This window comes from Callorhinus ursinus, unplaced genomic scaffold (assembly GCF_003265705.2).
Source record: "Callorhinus ursinus isolate GAN/ISIS: 27379988/994484 unplaced genomic scaffold, GSC_fseal_2.0 scaffold4, whole genome shotgun sequence".
NCBI classification, from domain to species: domain Eukaryota; kingdom Metazoa; phylum Chordata; class Mammalia; order Carnivora; family Otariidae; genus Callorhinus; species Callorhinus ursinus.
The window spans coordinates 152,140,215-152,159,419 of record NW_027397066.1 but is presented as its reverse complement, the minus strand read 5'-3'; the positions used below and the strand labels follow the sequence as shown (position 1 = coordinate 152,159,419).

At 46.9% G+C, this 19,205-nt stretch overlaps 2 long non-coding RNA genes across 2 annotated transcripts; both read right to left on the bottom strand.

Annotated features, from left to right (window-relative positions):
- Nucleotides 1-262: 262 nt before the first annotated feature.
- Nucleotides 263-4,625, bottom strand: LOC141372530 (uncharacterized). The gene is made up of 3 exons (XR_012377808.1): nucleotides 4,188-4,625; nucleotides 3,771-3,863; nucleotides 263-855 (listed from the first exon to the last, which is right to left on the bottom strand). It is a non-coding gene; the product is annotated as an uncharacterized lncRNA (long non-coding RNA).
- A 78-nt stretch (nucleotides 4,626-4,703) lies between these two features.
- LOC141372531 (uncharacterized) lies at nucleotides 4,704-6,222 on the bottom strand. The gene is made up of 3 exons (XR_012377809.1): nucleotides 6,096-6,222; nucleotides 5,344-5,551; nucleotides 4,704-4,761 (listed from the first exon to the last, which is right to left on the bottom strand). It is a non-coding gene; the product is annotated as an uncharacterized lncRNA (long non-coding RNA).
- Nucleotides 6,223-19,205: the final 12,983 nt, after the last annotated feature.

The following is a 19,205-nucleotide window of genomic DNA, read 5'->3' as shown; positions in this document are numbered from 1 at the left end:
CTCTCAGTCAGGCCTGCATTTTTTCCAGGCCATCTAAATTTGGTGCAGATCTCTCCAGGCCCCCGGCCTCTGGATAAGGTGGTACAAAGCAGCACACATGGACTGGACCGAATCCCATTTGAAGTCCTTTTTCTTGTTCTAGGTCTACATTGGAGATGCAGTTAACTATTAAATGGTTTTGTTGTTGTTTTTAACTGGAGTCAAATGGGGTAAGACTTGGCAAAAACACCCGAATGAAAGAATTATAGATGGGACTTGGAAGAAAAAAAATCTTTATTAGGTATCATAATTCTCATAATTGTTGTTATTGACATACTCATCGCCGTGAATCAGCCAGGGAAGCCTCACACGCACATACCACCAGCACAGCCCTCAGTCCCAGTTGACTCATGGGGCTCTAAAACCACCCACAGAGTAGATGAGGTGGGGAGGCTCCATCTGTCCTAGGGAGAGTGCTTTGCAGCTGCCCCCAGAGGACTCCATTCTAAGGTTGGAACAAGGGATGGGGATATTATGTAAGTTCAGTAGAAGGAAAGAGAAAATTATCTCCCTATGCAGACAGTATGGATGGATAGATGTGTGTGTGTGTGTGTGTGTGTGTGTTTAAATGCTTTTCTATAAATGTAAGCAATGGATATGGTTATGAGAGAAAATGTATGTACATACGTGTGTGTATGGGCATATGCCTGCTGGGAAAGCAACTCTACCCAGTTATTCGTTTCTCTGGCTAAGCCACAAAAACTGTCCCTGCTCCCCACCCCTTTGGTGATAGAAATGATAGAGGAATTTACCTTAGCTTTTGTTAAAAGATCAGTTTCTTTTCTGCTTAAACAGAGATCTGGGCCTGGGCCGTCTCTGGCAGGAGAAAGAATAATATTACCGATTTTCTCTTTGATAACATTTCTAAATCCATCTTAATATATCTGGTACAGTCACCTTGAGGGACATATGAACTCCCATAGTCATGAAGACCATAATGATGGGGATGTGTGTGGGCTCATGGGGGCCTTCTTGGCATATTCAGTCAGCAAACTGCCTCAACATGTCCCATCTTTTAGCAGTCATATATTTTTCCCTTCATTTAAGGCAGAGGATATAATTAGAGGGGCTCAAGTAGACAAGTGAGCAGATGATGTTGAGAGTTACAGAAATGCCTTGGAAGGGCATAAATCTTCAGTTTTCTTATGTAAGTATCACTAGGTATAAACAGGCCCTGAATATAGCAGAAGGGAAGGAGCTAGGACTGACCTTCACTCGGATGCCTCTATTTGGTGGACACAAAAGGGGCCGAGTGGTGCATTCATCTCTGCCATTTTGGCCATTAAAGCCCCACATAAAAATACATTTCATAATGAGACCTGGTGAACACAGGAAAACCCCCACACCCAGGCACACAGACCGGCAAACCTAGAACATTCCCACACCCATTAAAGCTTTCTGGAACAAGAGTTTACATAAGTAATAAAAAATACGCCCCTCCCTGCCTAGTTTTTCAGCAGCAGGAACCTGGCGGGCCTTGTCCATGGTGCCTGTGGTTTGAGCTCTCAGGGAGAAGCGTGTTAGGTTTCCACCTAAAAGGCCCATTACTTGGGGGGGGGAGGGGGAGGCAGCTGGAGGCTGTACTGACGGGCAGGCGCATCAGTGGAAGGGTGCAGCCACATCTGATGGACTTACGGGGAAGCAATTACAGAGACAAATCTTACTATCTCGGACAACCGAGGGGCAAAGGGTTGGTCATCGGAGGCTTAAACCATGCTCCCCCACCCCCAACATAAGAGCAGCCTTCTTAGGGAAGAGGGAGCGGGGAGGCAAGGGTATTTACGCCCAAAAGAGGCTCCATTTGGAGGCTGGTGTGTTGTGAAGGCCCTGGCTTTTGCTGCCTCTTAGGACAACGTTGGCTAAGGCTCAGGGGCCGGAGAAACTGCTCTCTTTTCTGTCCTTTGGCCAAACTTGCCTTCTGGGACTTGAGGGATAGCACCATGCCTGCAGTTTGCATGATGAAAACCGCCGCCTTCTGCAGGGGTGAGCAGGTTGTGGCACATTTCCACAGAGAAGGTTCTGGGAGTATCTAGAGGGGGTACAGCGCACTTAGCCTCACCTGACTCCAGACACTCCTTTAGGAGGGCAAAGGAAGAACCTAAGATATAATTACACAATGATTGGCACATAGTAGGTACTCAATAATAAGTATTTGGGAGGAAACGAGGCTAGGGCTCCATGGTATCCTTGAATACTAATTTGCTAAGTGGGTTAGACTGAGGCTTTGCACAGGAAAAGCAAGCAAGCTTCACCCAAGACTCCTTTAGGCCTCAATTAATGTGTCAGGAATCAAACTAAAATCTCAAGCATCCCTTATGGCCTTGGCCTTGCAAAGACAGGCCTCTGCCAAGGGTGGGGAAAGGGATGCAGCAGGCTTCCTGGTGGGAAGATCCAGCTCTTGGCCTCCTTTCTCTGCAGGGACCTGCGCCTCTACCATTTTTCTCCACCTGGAAATTTATGAGTTTAGGTCTTGCAACTATCCTCTGCAGCTAGGGGTTCTCCCTAGGACCAGCTGCTGCTCTCCATCTAGGGCTGGGGAGGAAGGCCTGATTTGGGAAGCAGCTTCTTCAGGATGAGGGAGGGCTAGCCCTTTCTATTCCCTGACAGCCTCTTTCAAAACAGTCTTTCCTCAGAAACACTTGTGCACATTCTGTTTCTCCTTCGGTTCAGATTTAAGAAGGAATTCATTCCCTCCCCCCTTTAGTACATGTAGGTTATTGCGCCTCTCCCTTCCTCTGCATCTCCTGGATCTCTGCCTGAAACTACAATTACAGCCGCAAGGAGGAAGTGAGATGCTCCTAAGAGCCCTGGCCATGCTTTCAGCCCCGATGGAGCTTGTGAACCTTCCAGGAGTTTGTTCCTTCTTCCTCATATATCCCAATGACTTCCTTAAGCTTGTCAGGTGCCCCCAGCTCTACAGCAAAGAATGACAAATACCTCCCTCCTCCCTTCCAACTGGCTACCCACCCTCCTCCCCCCCACCCCCAACCTCAAGGAGAACACAATATATCTGCAGTCCAAGCCCTGGCACAGACTGCCAGTCTTCTGGATGCCAGATTATTTTTTTAAAGGGCAAACCAAAAGCTAAGCCCAGAACAAAAACACAGCCATGGAAGGTGTCGACCCACATACAATGCGCCCCCAGCCCAGAGAAAAATATGCACACAGAAGCACTCCTTAATGCGCTCACAGGCACCCCCCGCCCCCCATCACATCTATGCTTGCCCAGATCTGTGTTTCTGTCACAGAATCGGCTTCTCTCCCTGAGTCTGTCTGCGTCTCTAAGCTCCCCTGTCTGTCACAAGCTGCACACCTCCCCACCCCAAGGGCTCCGGTTTGGGGCAGCCCAGCCAGCGCAAGCCCGAGACACCCCCCCCCCCCAAGCCGCGGCGCTGAGCTCTGCGGAGGGCGCCTCGGCTCTGTGGCTCCTTCCCGGCGGGCCCTCGCGGACCGACGGTGCTCAGCCAGCCCCATTCTTGGCATTCACCGCGTGCCTTAATTGTATGGACATTTAAATCAAGGTCCGCTGTGAACACGGAGAGAGAGGCCTTTCTCCTGAGGAAGGAAAGGAGGAAGGAAGGACAGGTGCAAGAAAGGAAGGGGGGTGGGGAGAAGATGGAATGAAAAAACAAGGAAAAAGAAGTAAAAAGCGCGCGTGCGTGCGCACTGACAGCGGGGAGAAGGATGGGGGTGGGGAGGCAGCGAGAACAGGACCACAGCATCCTCCCTACCGCAGCTCCCCCAATCACACAGACAATGAGATAACAGCGACGTCTTCCAAAGGCTCTTTGTTCTCCCCCATCCTTTCGGATCCAGGCTTTTTCCTGCAAAGCGGAGGGGGTGGAGGGTTGGGGGTGTGGGTGGAAGTGGGAGACGGAGGGGTGCCTCCCCCGTGTTAATTACCCCGACTCCCTTAGCCCCTTCCTCGCCTCCCCTGCAGCTCCAGACAATGGAAAAACAAAAAACAAAAAACACCACCAACCCCACCTCGCCCCAGCACAGCAAATCCTACCCACCCATCTCTCACCCTCAGTTTAGCCCAGTAAACTGAAGGGGGCCAGGAGGAGGAAGTCGAGGGCACAGGACGCGGAGGGCAGCGGGGGCTTGGCAGCGGCTGCCAGGGCAGGGCGCGCCGCCGCTGCTTTTACCTCGCTGCCTGAGTGCGGGTGCAGGCTGGCCGGGCGTACCGCAGGGGCGAGCTGCCGCGCTCCGGGCCGGGATCTGGGGAGGCAGCCTTCCGAAACTCGCCTGCTGCAGTCCTCTTGCTCAGGTCCCAAGTGGTGGAGGGGAAAAAGGAAAAGAGGGGGGAAAAAAGGAAAAAAAAAAAAACCCCATAAGAGCGAGGCCCATCTGGCCCCTCATCAGCTTTGTCAAGTCTTGCATACGCTAAAATGCTAATGACCTAGATAGCTCATGCAAAATGCAGCAGGGAGGGAGGGAGTGAGGGAGGTGGGAGGGAGGAAGAGAAAGAGTGATGGGGGGAGAGCGAGGGAGGAGGAGACGGAGGGGAGGGGAGGAGAGGGGAGGAGGGAAGAGGGAGGAGAGAGGGGAGGAGGGAGGGAGAGAGAGAGAGAGAGAGAGAGAGAATATATATATGCCTTCGAAACACCCCTACCACTCTCCTTACCCCACCCCACCCCACCCCAAACTGTCAACGGGCTTTACCAGGTAAAGGGTGGGCGTAGATTTAAAAGGTCACTCGTGTCTAATGCAGTTGGATCCCTGGGTCAAAAAAAGGGGGAGGGACAGAGGATGAGCGTCCCCAAAGCGAAAGGGATAATAAGACATTATTTTAAGCCCCCTCCCTCCATGCCCTCCTCCACCTCTCCACTCTGTTTACACACAAATCCAGACGCCTCCTTATGTGTGTACATGGACATATCAATTTTTCATCAATTTCTCAGAGCGTCTATGGACAGACAACCATACTCTCCCCAGCAAAACTCATCCTGTGAACCCGAAGGCAGGTTTAAAGAAACCTCCTATTTTCCAAATCCTCCTCCCTCTGGCCGGTCCCCACTCACCTACCCTTCGCCTCACCCTTCCCTTAGCCCTCCCTTAGCCCTCCGACAACATCTCCGGTGTCTACTCTTTTCTAAGCCTTCTGCTTCCCAGTCTCTCTTCTCCAACACCCGGATCTCGAGAAGGCGAGGCAGGGGAGCAGGAAAGCCAACTTAAGTCCACCTGATCTCCCACCATTCAGCTCGCTTTCCCAGAAAAACGAAACAAACCAAACCCTACCCCTCTCCAACAATGTCACTGTTCAAGCATGCCAAAAGGATACATAAAATTCAATCCGAATACCCTCAGAGGTCCGCACGCTGGATGGGCGCTCTTGGGCACCGGAGATCACTCCCGTTCAGAGCCAGCGCTCCCACGCGTCGCTTCTTGTTGAGCCCAAAGTGCTTTGTCCTGGGGTCCACTCAAGGTCTTCCTCTTTTTGTTCTTCTTTTTAAGAGACTGGTCGCAGTCCGCAGCGTTTCAGCCAGCCCATGATAAGGCAATAGATCTACTGGAATAAAGGGATCAAGATAGATACATGCAGATGAATGAGGGAGGGATGCGGAGAGGCAAAGGAAGCCCGCATCTAGGGAGCGGCCGCCGGGGTCGGGCCGGAATTGCTTCCTTCGCTGGGGAAGGGGCGGGTGGCGAGAAGGCGCTGGTGGTCGCTCCACCTGGCAGGAGGAAATGATAACCATGATAAGGAGCATCATGATGATGATCATGAGCATGATAAAAAATTCAGAATCTCCCTTTGGTGAACCAGAGCATGTGTGCAGGAGGGACTGCACTGCTGGCGGCGGCGGCCGGGGGGAAGGAGAGGAGCGCAGGAGGCAAAGGTTGTGGCGGCAGCACCCTCAGATGAATAATAATAACGCGCAGCGCAAGTTGCGGTTCAGCCTGAAAATCCAGCCCTCCGCGTGAACTCGCGTCGAGTGCGGATTGCAGGGGGATGAGGAAGAAGGGGGGGGAGGGAGGGTGGTGAAGGGAGGGGGATGTGGGTAGAGAGGAAGGCAGAGAGGGACAGAATTTGGAGCCTTTTAATTTATCCTTACCAGCCCTAATCTCTTTCGCCATCCTCTTTGGGTGAGGTCGATCTCCTTTTTAAAAATTATTATTCCCTTAACGGATTATTCAGCTAAAAGAAGCCACATCTGCTGACTGTACCGAAAACAAGAGGATTAGGAGCCGGTCCACAGAGCGGAGCCCGCAGCCCCCCACCCGCTCTCTGCACCAGCACACGTCATTCTCACTGCCCCCGGGTACCTCCCTCTCCTTCTTGCTCCGGGAGAGCTGTGCCAAGGAAAATGCGGATTTGGGGAAAGTGAGAAGTGGGAGCGCTCGGAAGAGCGGGAAAGCCAAGGTTGGAGGTGGCAATTCGCACCCCCACACTCACACGCGCTTCCGTTTATCCGTTTCTATCCTGGGCGAAGGGGGCGCTTTTGCCGTGCCCACAAGCGCAGCACCTGCAGTGATGCGTGCCCTCCGCCCCCTAAACGTAACCCCGGGGGCACCACTCCCGGGCAGACTCCCTTCAGCAGTCCTGGGCGTCAAACCTACACCCAGGTCCGCCCCCCCCTTTTTCCCTTCCTCCGCCCCAGGAGCCGCGGCACTACTGTTCGTCCACTCCCAGGCTCTCCCACTTTAGCAAATGGAGTGGGGGTCTCAGGACACCGGCACGCCCCCTGCTTCTCGTCCCCAGGCTAGAGGCGCCAGACAGGGGTTTCCGAGGACCGCGGCGCGGGCGAGGCCCGAGGTGGGAGTGGATTGGGGGGGGGTTGCTGCGGCGGATGCGGTTGACATCACTGCGGAGAGCACGCGGCTGTCCGGTCGCTGCGGCGACCCGAGAGCCTTTGCACCTCCCCTCCATCCCTCCCTCCCAGCTCCTAGCAGTGTCTGGGCAGGACAGCGGCGGGGGTGGGGTGGGGAGAAGGGCTGGTGCTGAGGGGGGAAGGTAGTCCCATCCTCCGCCCCCCTGCAGTCAAGGTGAATGTGAAGGAGAGCGGGCGCGCGTGCCCGCGCCTCTGGGTACGTGCGCGCGCCCCTCCCGGCTCCCCTCCTCCCGCCCCCCCCCTTCCGCGCCCTCCCGCCCGCCCGCGCCCGCCGGGGCCAGATGGACTCCCGAGATTAGAGAGGCACAAAAGTGCGTCTCCACGTCCGGCCGCCACCCGTCCCGCGTACATTTAGACTCACTTCGGGGAGGCGCCTTTTGTTGTGATGGTTGTGGCCAGTGTTGTGTATTTTTCCAGGAGCACGGGGTTAGCTTGGTCTTAAGGAAGGACTCAGAATGAATCTGCCCATAAACACAAAACCCAAAGACACCCCCCACCTAAGCCCCCGGCAAAAACCCAGCGCCAGCAATGAGAAATCTTCCGTCTTCCCCGGAGAGTCCGTTCGGCAGCCGCGGGTGTCAACCCCAGCCCCGGCGATTTCCGCACACGCAGGGCCCATCTGCTTCTCCTACTCCGGCTTTTCTGCTTTGAGGACTTAAAACAACAACAACAACAACAACAACAACAACAACCAAAACTGTTTCTTGGGCAGCGCGGGCTTCAGAGCACCGAGAGATGGATAGATGTAGCATAAGCCCCTGACAGCTAAAAGCAGCTCCTCAAATCCGATGGCCCGTGCGGGGCGGCCGAGAGCGGTCCTGCGGGGGTCGCTGCAGATGAGCGCCCGCCGAGCCGGAAGGGTCCAGATGAACGGTGACCCTGGGCGCCGTCCCGCTAGCTTCAAGGCCATTTGGGTTGTTGTCAATTACTGGGTGTTTGTCCCAATAACAGAATAACGATCTCAAAACCCCGTCGCACTGGCTTCCTGCCTCCAACAATGTACCACGAGAAAGCTTAAAAATAAGCAGTTTTTGTAAATTCTAAGAAAAGGAAAGCTTTGGTTTAAATTGAGAGGGAGAGCGAGACAGAGAGACAGGGAGAAATAGAGAGAGGAGAAGAAAAGAATATAGAAAACATTCCTGCAATAGATTCTTAATTTCTGAAGACTGTGTAGTTAGTTGGAAAGAGCCATCGTGTGGGATAGCTTTCTGGGGAAAACTTACCATTCGGCTAACGTTCCCTTCCAACTAAAAATACTTTTCGGGTGGCAAAACTATATTGGCGGTAGTTTGGTTCAGGACTTCCACCATTTTGATGAGGGTTTTAGATTCAGGACTGTTTGTCTTCTAGTCCCTAAGAATTCCTTAGGCAGTTTCTGAACCTCTTCTACGTGGAGGGATGGGGCTGCGACGTGGAGTGCGTTTTGCCTGAGAGGCAGCAGGACACACCGCTGCTGCCCTTCCTTAGGTTTTTCTTAAAGGCCTGGTTTTGTTTAGCTTGAGGACGGTTTCAATGCAGTCCTCCTGCGCTGGTTGCTGCAATGCAGGATATTTGCTCTCTCATCTTGCGGCATGGGGGGAGGGGAGCAGAGAGATGGTTTTGTAACAGGCTCTGCAGGCCTGAGTGGGAACGCCTTAAATGATGAGCCCCGGGTTAAAAAAGAAAAGAAAAGAAAAGAAAAAAAGCAGCTGATGCCGAATTAATAGTTACAGCATACCCCTGGGGCTCTCTCCAACGAGGGGGTCAGGAGTCCTTTCCCCTCCCCCAGTCACAGATTTCTTAGCTGTTTTTAACCAGTCTGATCAGATGCTGGGACATTTGTGATGGCTTCTTAAAACCTAAACCCTTGGGCTTAAGAGCTGTCTCTACCCCTGATCAAACTCACCCCAAATACTAGCACGTTAAGAAATTACATTGTAAAACCTCCCCAAATCCGATTGACTGGGCTGTTTGGGGCCCATATGGCTGGACAGCTGTGCTAGCTCCACGTGAAAGGACCCCGTTGCCCCTCGGATGGTATAAAGCGGGGTTCCCCAGAGAGCTCAGACATGACCTAAGTATTAGCTTAGCCTGGGGTGAAGACTGAGTTAAATCTCTCTCTTCTTGGAGGTTAAAATAAAGACAACAACAAAAATCAAAAGAGGGGCACTTTTGAATTCATTGTAAATTGCATGCCTCCCGCTGGTTCCACCAAAGGAAGGAAAGAAGACCTGAGAAATAAAACTCTCTCAGCTTACCCCGAGCATGAGCATGACGCTAGGCAAACTGAAGACACACAGGAGATTGGAAAGAAATACATTATTTGCCAAGTGTACCATGTGTCTGTGACATTTGTGGTTCCCTGTTCAGAGAGGCAGGGTTCTGACCCCGGCCGATGCCTCAGTGTTAACCATAAAGAACAAGCCATCAGAACGCAATTTCCATGGTGAGAAGATGAAACCGTGCTTTAAAAAGGAAAGCCCATTATGAAATGCAGCCGGATTTAATTTTTAATATGATGGCAGATCCTCTAACGCATTCTTTGCTGGTGTTTGCATTCAGGAGGAGTGATTCATTCAGTGGGAGAAATCAAAATAACACTGCAGTACTTTTAAACGGGCTCCTCGGTCCTAAAGGTGTCCTGAAATAGAATATTCTATAACCTTCAAGTTGTGGTGGCTGAAGAAATTGAATACAGAGCTCTGTTCCTACCGAAGTGGTCAGGCTAGATAAGAACCAGGCTTGTGCTGACTTATTTATGTGTGCCTACACATACCGCATACCCCATATTCCTAGCTCTCCTCAAGGCCTTAACAAATATTTTAAAAGAAGGAAGAGGAGAAAAAAAGAAAAGCCCTCACAAGTCAATCTGGAAAGTGAAGTGGGGAAAAAAAAATACTAGTTAGAGGGTTAGATTCCTAAGCTCTTAGTCCCAAGTCAGTCACTGTTGTTTTGGAGAATTATTTCAATAGTGGAACTACCTCCTTTGAAAGCTTTACATAAATCTAGCAGACACTAACGTGTCAGTTCACATCTTGGAAATAGCTACAGATCGTTCTGCAGTGACTGTGGCTTCCAAAAAAGAAGTCAGTTTTGGAGATATCATTGGAATGGCATAACCCTAATGCTGGAAGCCTGGAGATCATTTGGTTTTCTTCTGCTTCATACAAAAGAGGAAAAGCAAGAGGAAAGCAAGGCCTAGAGAGAAGGCAACATTGCTTCTGGATAGCATGTGGGTGCTTGGTAGCAAATCCAGTGTTCAAGTTAAAGATAAAACCCGTTCTCTTCTTTTCTTGCCTGTATATTTTCCTCGTATCCCATTTGACCTTTAAGTTTTCTTATGATTTTGGCAAATAAAAGAAATAGCCAACCAACCCTAGCAACTACATTTAGTACGTAGCTTGGATTTAATTTTGAAATCCAAGTCTTTCTCTTTAAATGTCTCTAGGTTTAGTGATATTTCAGAACGTATTTAGAAAAACACACACTGCCAGCCTTTTGTGGCCCCAGATGGATAGGGCAGGAGTCACAAAGTTTCAGAGCCTTTGGCCAAGTGGACTGAGTGCCACAACATGCCCAGAAAATAATCACTCTAAAGCCAGGGCAGGAGGTTTTCAGGAAGGACCCCCAAGATAGCAGTCCTGCAGGCAAACAGCAGGTTTTCATAATCATCTTGGGGGAAGGATGAGGCACCTGGCAAGAGCATCTGACATAGATCTAGTTTATCAGGTGGCAGTTACCAAGTCAATTTGTTTTGTTTCTGCCTTATTTAATAAATTATTCCTATTGCACAAAAATGAATCTTTAAGAAAAAAAACAAAATTAAACTGTTGTACGACGAAGGTGACTCATATGACCTTGGGCAAGTAAGTCCCTCTCTCCTTGTTTCATATCCTCTTATTCAACACGAGGTGCCTGGAATAGATGACTTGTAAAGTCCTTTTGGACCTAAATAGTGTACGACTGTATTGTTTAAAACACAACCCACATGTTCCTAAGTCTGAAAGATATTCTCTCCCTTTTAACATCTATCTGGCAGATACTCTTCAGGGCCTGGAAAGTTGAACACAGAAGGCTTAGAGAAAAGTTGTGTGTGTGTGTGTGTGTGTGTGTGTGTGTGTGTGTGTGTGTGTGTTTAAATGGCATTCATCTGAAAGTACAACCCTCTTTATTCTTGATTACTCTCTGGGTCAGGAAAAGGTCCCTCTATCAGGTGAAAGCATTTTTCTATCCCCCTTGGAATGTCTCACCAAACGTGTGTCTGCCTCTTGTGCCTTCACAGAAGCAGATCCAACCTGAGCCCTGTAGCCGATTTAAAAGTCCTTCCCTTTGGCTCCATCCTGACCTAGATTGCAGGATGACGACTAAGGATTCATTTGCAATGCATACGATGGGCATCTACTGCAGGGCTCTCCCTCCCCCCTTGCTCAGAGAGAGACCCTGCTCCCCTTATCATCTGATATTACCACAAGTAAATATTTTTGTTCAATTGCTACATAGGGCAGGAGGCTATTTCCTAATGAATTATCTGCCCCAGGGAGAAGATCTATAACTCGCCAGTGCTTCAGGCAATTTTTAGCATGTGTCAGATTGTGTTTGCATTGGAGAACTTGGACTGTTTTTTTTTTTTTTTTTTTTCTGGTGCAGACAAACTGTTTTTCTTTTCGTCCTTATGCAGAGATACACAATTCAACATACCTTTACAAAGAGAAAAGCCTTGTTTGGGTGAAAGAGTCTGATAGGAGCATGCAAACAGTGTTCATATGCATAAAGGATGACAACCTAGAGAGGATATTCTGTTTGTACTCACATGCCAGATACTGTTTTCAGGCAAACTGGACAAGGCTTTCTTTGAGTTTCATTTAGAGGCAGCTACCTTGTACTGTAAATTATGAAGTCAGTGCATTACACTAGAAAAAAATGGTCCTAATAATGAGGTGCCGATTGGTGTGTTCATTAGATATACAGATTTGAAGCAGAATTAGTAGAAATTACTGAAATGAAAATCTTGTCAATCATAAATGAGACAGCTGACAAGTCAGAGGGGAAAAAAATAAAGAAAAATCCTGAACGTGATTCACATCTTATAGGATTGTGTCTGAGGATGATTTAAATAAATTTGGACATTAGATGGTGACAAGATGAAAATGAAAAATAGCATCCAATTGGGCAAAAGACTGTAGTAGGCCTGGGGGGAGTGTAAAAAAAAAAAAAGTAAAGGGGAGAAAGGAAGAACGATGGGGTCATTTGGAGGATAGCTTGTTTGTAATGAATGAATGAATAAATGAAATCTATAATATTTATTTCCCAGTAGCCAACACTCAGGAGACATTCAACTATTGTTCATAAAATAAAATCAGTGTCCCTTCTGTGTTGAGCAGCATCAAACAGATTATCTGCATATATAACTCTGCTGGAAGGCCAAAGAATCATCAGCCAGAAGTATGGTGTGGGGAATGTCAGCTTACTTCCCAGCTTTAATTTCAACATGCGGTCAACGGGCATTTACAAACACTGTGTGTAGGAACAGAGCGGGCTGCCGCGTGCCAGGCCCAGTGCTGTCTAGGTGTTTTCCATACATTATCTACAATCTCATGGCCTTGCTTAGTCCATTTCACAGAAGAGGTGGCTGGTGGCTGCTTCCCTGAGCGGTTAAATGACTTTCTCAAGTGCATAAGCTGGAATTGGAATTCACTTACAAGCAGGCCCCCAAGACTCTGCTTTTTCCATTACAATTCCATGCTGCAGGCTTCCCAGAAGGAACAAGAACAGCATTCTCTAATGTAAAGCTGATATAAAAAAAATTGTAAGCGTTTGTCCTGCCTCATGTACCAAGTCGAAGCAAGCAGTGTGAGACTGACAGAGCAGATGAGAAACACCACTTAAGATAATTTTTCCTGCTAAACTCTGTTGTACACTATGCAAATATGATTGCAAAAGTGGAACATTATCAACACTTTAATGCTAGTTATCTTTCAAAGATGATACTTAGCGTAATCAACATAAACTTAGTATACTGTATCCTAAATAATAAAAATGTTGGCTTGCATCATTCTGACATCTAGGACGACCTAGAAAACTGATCTGGGTGATATATGGTGATAATAACATTCTGCATTTAAACAGCATCTTAACCAGTCCCAGTGTTTCATCACCTGGGATGGGGAGGAGGGAGGGGAGTTAGAAAATAGAGACAGACTTAGGGGCTCATTTGAAGGCAGAGTTCCCCAGGGGAAATTCTCCGGGATGGAGGACCGTAAACCAAGGTGAATACATTTCCGTTTTGTTCTGGGTGATCTGCTTCCTGTCTCTCCCAGGGCTGGGCTGATAAGCAGGACCCCTGCTTGGCAGAGATGTTCCCAGTTTCTGGTGCATGATCAGAGACTCTGAGCTGATACACTACAAAGGGAAATAGTGGACCAAAGCAAGTGATAGACATGGTAGGCGGGAGTAAAGGGAACAATGGGAATTTAGTTTTTATGGGAATTGTTTCTCTGTTTAATAGATGTTTTTAAATTATCGGGCTACCCTAGGACAGGGAAAGATAGCATTTCATTCTATGTTCCTTACTTGTTATATGTCAACAACCACAATATTACCAAAGAGTTCCCTGTCTAATCAGGAGCCAACGTGCGGCAAGACACTGTGTGTTGTAGGCTACTAGTTTGGGAGTCCAGAGGCCTGGGTGCTGGTTCTTCCTTTGCTACAGTGACCTTGGGCAAGTCATTTTCCCTTTCTGGGCCTAACTGCCCTTTTACTGGGAAGTGGAGGGTGTAGCTGCTCACCCAGAGCTCCCAGCTTTCTTTGTTCTTCCCTTCAGAGAAGAAACGTAGATAGGTGCAGGTTACTGAGTTGGGATGCTTCCGGAACAAGATCCCAACTCAGTAACCTGCACCTACCTACGTTTCTTCTCTGAAGGGAATTTTAAAAAAGCCATAACATCAATTAATAGCATTTTGGGAACCCGTACGCCAGTGAATGATGGCTATTTGGGGAAAACAGGATGCTTTCCTGGCACTTCTGAAATTGTGCTGGTTTTGCATATTTGCTATCTTTGGCTTCTACCAGAGAGGGTGGATTCTCTAGAACAAGTGTGGGTTTTAGAGCCAAGACAGATGTGAGACCACATACTCGCTCTACCACTTATCTACTTTGGGCTAGTTTTCCATGTGCAATATGGGGCTGATGATAATGCTGGCATTCTAGGACTTGTTTATTGAGAGAACACCTGTACTCCTCTGTCTTTCTACCTTCTCTCTGAAGGTGGACCCACAGATGACTTCTGCTCCTTTCCTTCCCTTCCCTCCTCCACCCCAGGAAAAGGGGTGGCAGCAAAGCAGGCAGGTGAAATGCATGGCCACATGCTGTGTGGTCCATGGCAGCCCCCCATCTGAGCAGAAGGGAAGTTTGGGAAAGGATTATTTCATGATGTATCCCATAGTTGACCCACAATCTGACTGGACACATGATGAAACAGGGAGAATTAGAGATATGGGCTCTTCCTGCATTCTGGGGGACATTTTGTGCATCCTGAGCTCCTGCAGAAACATAGCTTTGCCTCCCCAGGCTGACTGGCAGTCTTGGCCCCATTGTGGGTGAAGTGGTCAGACAGGAGAACCCGAGAGCTAAAAGATACGGAAATGGAGGCCCAGAGGAGTGAAGCACCTTGCCCAAGTCTACACAACTACTAGGTGGCAGGAAGTCAAGGACAAAAGGGCTGCATGTAGGAAACCAGAGTTGGGTACTGATGAGAAGAGGTAGAATGCTTTGTTGAGAAACTGTAGAGTCTGCTTTCTCACTGGGCCTGCACACAGCTCTGACAGAACCCCAAGCTTTGGAGGTTCCCTTTTACAGGGATAATAGTTATGTCTACTTCAGAGAGTTATTGTCAGGATAAAATGACATAATGCAAAACCCCCCCCAACATACACAAAAAAACAAATAACAAAAACAAACCACCACAGTGCCTTGTCGTAGTAAGTGTTCAACAAATATTAAAGACATTGATTTTTACCTTTAAAAAAGGGTAGCTTTGTTGCTATTGGCAAAGAAAGACAATTAGTATAATTTGTTCTTGATGAAAGCCAGAGAAGTTCCCTGATGCCTTGTGGTAATGGCATTACCATTAATTGCAGAGAAGGCCAATTGTAACCACATTTTCCAAGGGTCTAAGTAACTCCATTTCTTTTGAAGAACTGAGCCTTGAAATTAAGGTCTGTTTTCAAGGAAGTGACAATCTATAAGATCTACTTCATCATCATTTCACTTCTGGTACAATCTATTAGCAGGAATAAAGAGGAGACACTGAAGACTTCAGCTGTAGATGTGAAGTTCTTTGGGGATGTCTGGGAAGGAGAAAATGAAAGGTAGGACTTGTTCGATGTGATGGAACAGTACAGACTGAGTGAGAGAAAGGACCAATTTTTAACACCCTAAAGGGAGAAATGGTAAGAAGCGCTCTTAGAAATCTTAAATAACAGGGTCCTAGACCCTTCATTTCTGGCAATAAGAAACCCGAAAACCTCCCAGAATTTAGTATCTACAATTTTTAGATAAGATACATGAATATTCTTTGAATGGCATAGTAAAGCTTGAGGGAAATAAATATAGCTGGACCAGAAATAAAAAGCTAGCTATGGGCTTTTTGCAAGAGATGCATAAAAAAATTGTTAACAAAAAGGCTGAAGGGAAAAGGAATAACAGGTAGATACCAGCCAGAAGAAAACCAGTATAATTTATTAATGTCAGATAAAATACACTCGAAGACAAAAGACATTACTGGTGGTTAGGATGCTCCCCACGTAAAAACCAGTGTAAGAAGAACAATTAAGTAGAAGAACAATTCTAAACTTGTATGCCCCTAGAAACATAGCTTCAAAATATAATAGCAAAAAATAAGGTAATCTTGGGAAGAAAAAGACAAATTAGATATGATAGCAAGAGATTTCAATGTACCTCTCTTGGTAATGGATAAAAACAGTTGGAAAGGATATAGAACATTTGAACACCACACTATCAAGCTTGCTGTAATGGGCAAGCTTGGAAATCCCTGATCAGTAATTAGAAAAATTACATTTTTTTAAGCATCCATGGGACATTTACAAAGCTAGATCCTGTAGTAGCCCACAAATGAAGTCTCAACAAATACTATGATATGATGTCATACAGAATATATTATTTGACTACAATATAATTTAGTGAGAAATCATTAGCAAAAAAAAAATCTACTTCTTCCTATGCATTTGGGAAAAAAAGACATTTCTGAATAGCTCCCTGGTCTAAGAAGAAATCATATTGTAAAATAATAATTAAAATAATACACATCAAGACTTTGTGTCTTGCAGTCATAAGAAATCCTTAAAGGAGAACTTAGTCTTAAAATGCTTATACTAGTACAGGAGGAAGGCCAAAGATTAATGATCTAAGTGTCCAGTTGAAAAAATTAGAGAAAAGGAAAACAGAGTGAGCCTAAAGAAAGGAGGATAAAAAAATGAGGGGAGGAAAAAAAAGGAAGGACAGGTGGCGAGGCTTCGACTCTAATACCATCTGGAATAGGTCCATGGCTATTTTATGGATGAGGAGAAAAATCCCCCATGCAAATACCTTTCTCTCTCCACAGAACATCGTCCCTCCCCTCTGAAGGCCCTTCTCATTGACTCTGTGCCATCTTTGCTGCAGACTAAAACTGTTGTGTCTACAGCCTTCACATCACATCTAACATAGGTCCTCAGCAATTCTCCTCAATGACTTTGCTTCTTCCTCTTTCTGTATTTGCCTCTTTTGCTAGATTGCAAGCTCTTGGAGGCAGAAACAATATCTTTCTCATCTCTGCTCCCCTACAACATGTAAGCTAGGACTTGGTGCAAAGGAGCTACCTGATATTTAAATGTGTTTGAAGTTGAACTGAGTTTGTAGACAGAGCTTTAGCTTACAGGTTGGGAGAAGAATGGGAGAAGCAACATGGAAGTGATATCTGATTCTTCCAGACTTGGGACTCCGATCATAATTCAGAATAGGCTACTGTTGACCTTCAACACAGAAAGGAACTTGCCCAATGTGTGGGCATTATTTTGTGGCTTCCTAAGAAACTAAACAAAACAAAACCAAAAACAAACCAACAAAAGAGATGTCTAAGCCCTCCATTAGAGAGGGAACACATTCCTTTCTTAGTCTTGTCTGTGGTGTGGATGAATGAGGGGTGGTTGGGGTTGAAGGTTTTGGAGTCAAGGCTACCTAGGTTAAATTTCTCCACTGTTACTTATTATCATGGTAAAATACACATAACATTAAACTTACCATTTTAACCATTTTATTTTATTTTATTTTATTTTTAAGTAGGCTCCATGCCCAGCGTGGAGCCCAACATGGGGCTTGAACTCACAACCCTGAGATCAAGACCTGAGCTGAGATCAAGAGTCAGACACTTAACTGGCTGAGCCATCCAGGCGTCCCTTAACCATTTTAAATTGTACAGTTCAGTGGCATTAAATACACTCATAATGCGGCACAACCACTACCACTATCTATGCCTAAAACTTTCTAATTATCCCAAACAGAAACTCTGTCCCCACTACTTTTTAACTGCAATTATGGTCAGGTTGCCAGTTTTTTCATCTGTGAATCAAGGCTAATCATACGATCTACTGAATAGGATTATTGTTTGGATTCAATGACATAATGTGTGAAAATTATCCAGCATAGTGCCTGGCACTGTGTTTTTACCAAGTACTCAATAAATGTTATTATAGAAAAGAGCAGGGGGAAAGGACATTCCAGTCATTTCGAGCTGGGATGGGACTTGAGGTAGGGCGTACTTGGTTCACAGAAAGCATGCTGGACAGCGTCTTGATGGAGCTTGACCAGAACTACACCTGTGCAAGTAATTCCTGCAGGCTTGAAAGGTGTGGGGCTGGAGGCGGTTCTCTCTAAAATTCCTTGCTACGTCTGGTGTGTCATGGGAACTCAGGAAACACTTGAGTAAGTGAATGAATGAACACATACACAAGCATTTCAATGCTCAAAGGAAGGATAGAGATAATTTAGTCTTCGTTGTCAGTTTATCAATGAGAAGCCTCAGAGAAGTAAACTAACTTAGTCCAGATTGCATCATTAGGAGCAGAGCTGTATTAAAAAGCCAGGGTTCCTAAGCATGTGGTGCAATCTTCACTTGAACCAGAATCCAGAAAAATAGGAGAAAAACCTGAGAAAATCCCAAAGGCCCATACAATGCCTAATTTAGAGTCCAAGTCTGCAAATGTTGAATGTCATTCTCCCTGATCTGACTACACATTTGATCCAGAATGTTGCAGATAATGGCTTTTCATTAAGGAGAGAACACGTCCTTCCATTTCAGGGGCAGTGGTCATTCTGGTAAGGAGGATCACAGAAAATAACTATTTTTTTAAAACCCTGATTCTTGGAAGAACTAGGAACTTTTAAAAGACCCAAAATAGCCTGCACATGTGAACCTCCCCCAGCCTCAGTTTTACTTGTCAGAGATGGGTAATGATGCCTCACAATGCCGTGATGAGAATGGACTGAGATAAAGAATATGATGGTGCCTGGCATATGCGTGGCACTCAGCAAATATTTGTTCTGAGCAAAGGGGGATTTTATTGATGAAGCATACTCTCCAACACTATCAACAGCCCACTTGATCCTGCTGGGAAGATTTGCTGGTGCCGTACACACTTTGTTTGCAGTGTGACTGGAAGAATAACCTCGGGGGGAGGAGGTGGCCATTAGGACTGGGGCAATTTATGGCAAACACATGCTGCTGTTTTGCTGCTGTGTCCCAGGTTGCAGTGAGTTAGAAATGGCTTCCCATGTTTACTGGAAGCATCGAGAAAGGTCTCGGTGACACTGATGCTGTGGCTGCAGGTTTCAGTCTATTCCCAGGGATACAGGTCACTTGGCATAGAGGCAGTCATCTTATACCCATGCAGAGCAGTGGAAAGAATCCTGCATCAGGCATCAGGACCCTAGGTTCTAGACCTGGTCACTTATTAACTGTAATCTCCAGCAAAGGGCTTCACTTCTCTGAACTTCAGGATCCTCTTCTGTGAAATAAGGGGCTTGGAACGCACGATTTCTATGACCCCTTCCCGTTTGACAACATTACATTCTATTTATTTATTCCACTTACAGCTTTCCAAGTATTGTTGCTCAGTGACAATATGAGCGCCCATACATGTGTACAATTACACACGCTCACACACACACATACACACACACACACATCCTCTTACACCCAGAATCTTCACTTAGGAAAATAACACAAAAACCTGATGCCCCAGTGAATAGCCATTTTACTCACCACCTTTAGAGTGACATAGCCCAGCTGCCTCTGGACTA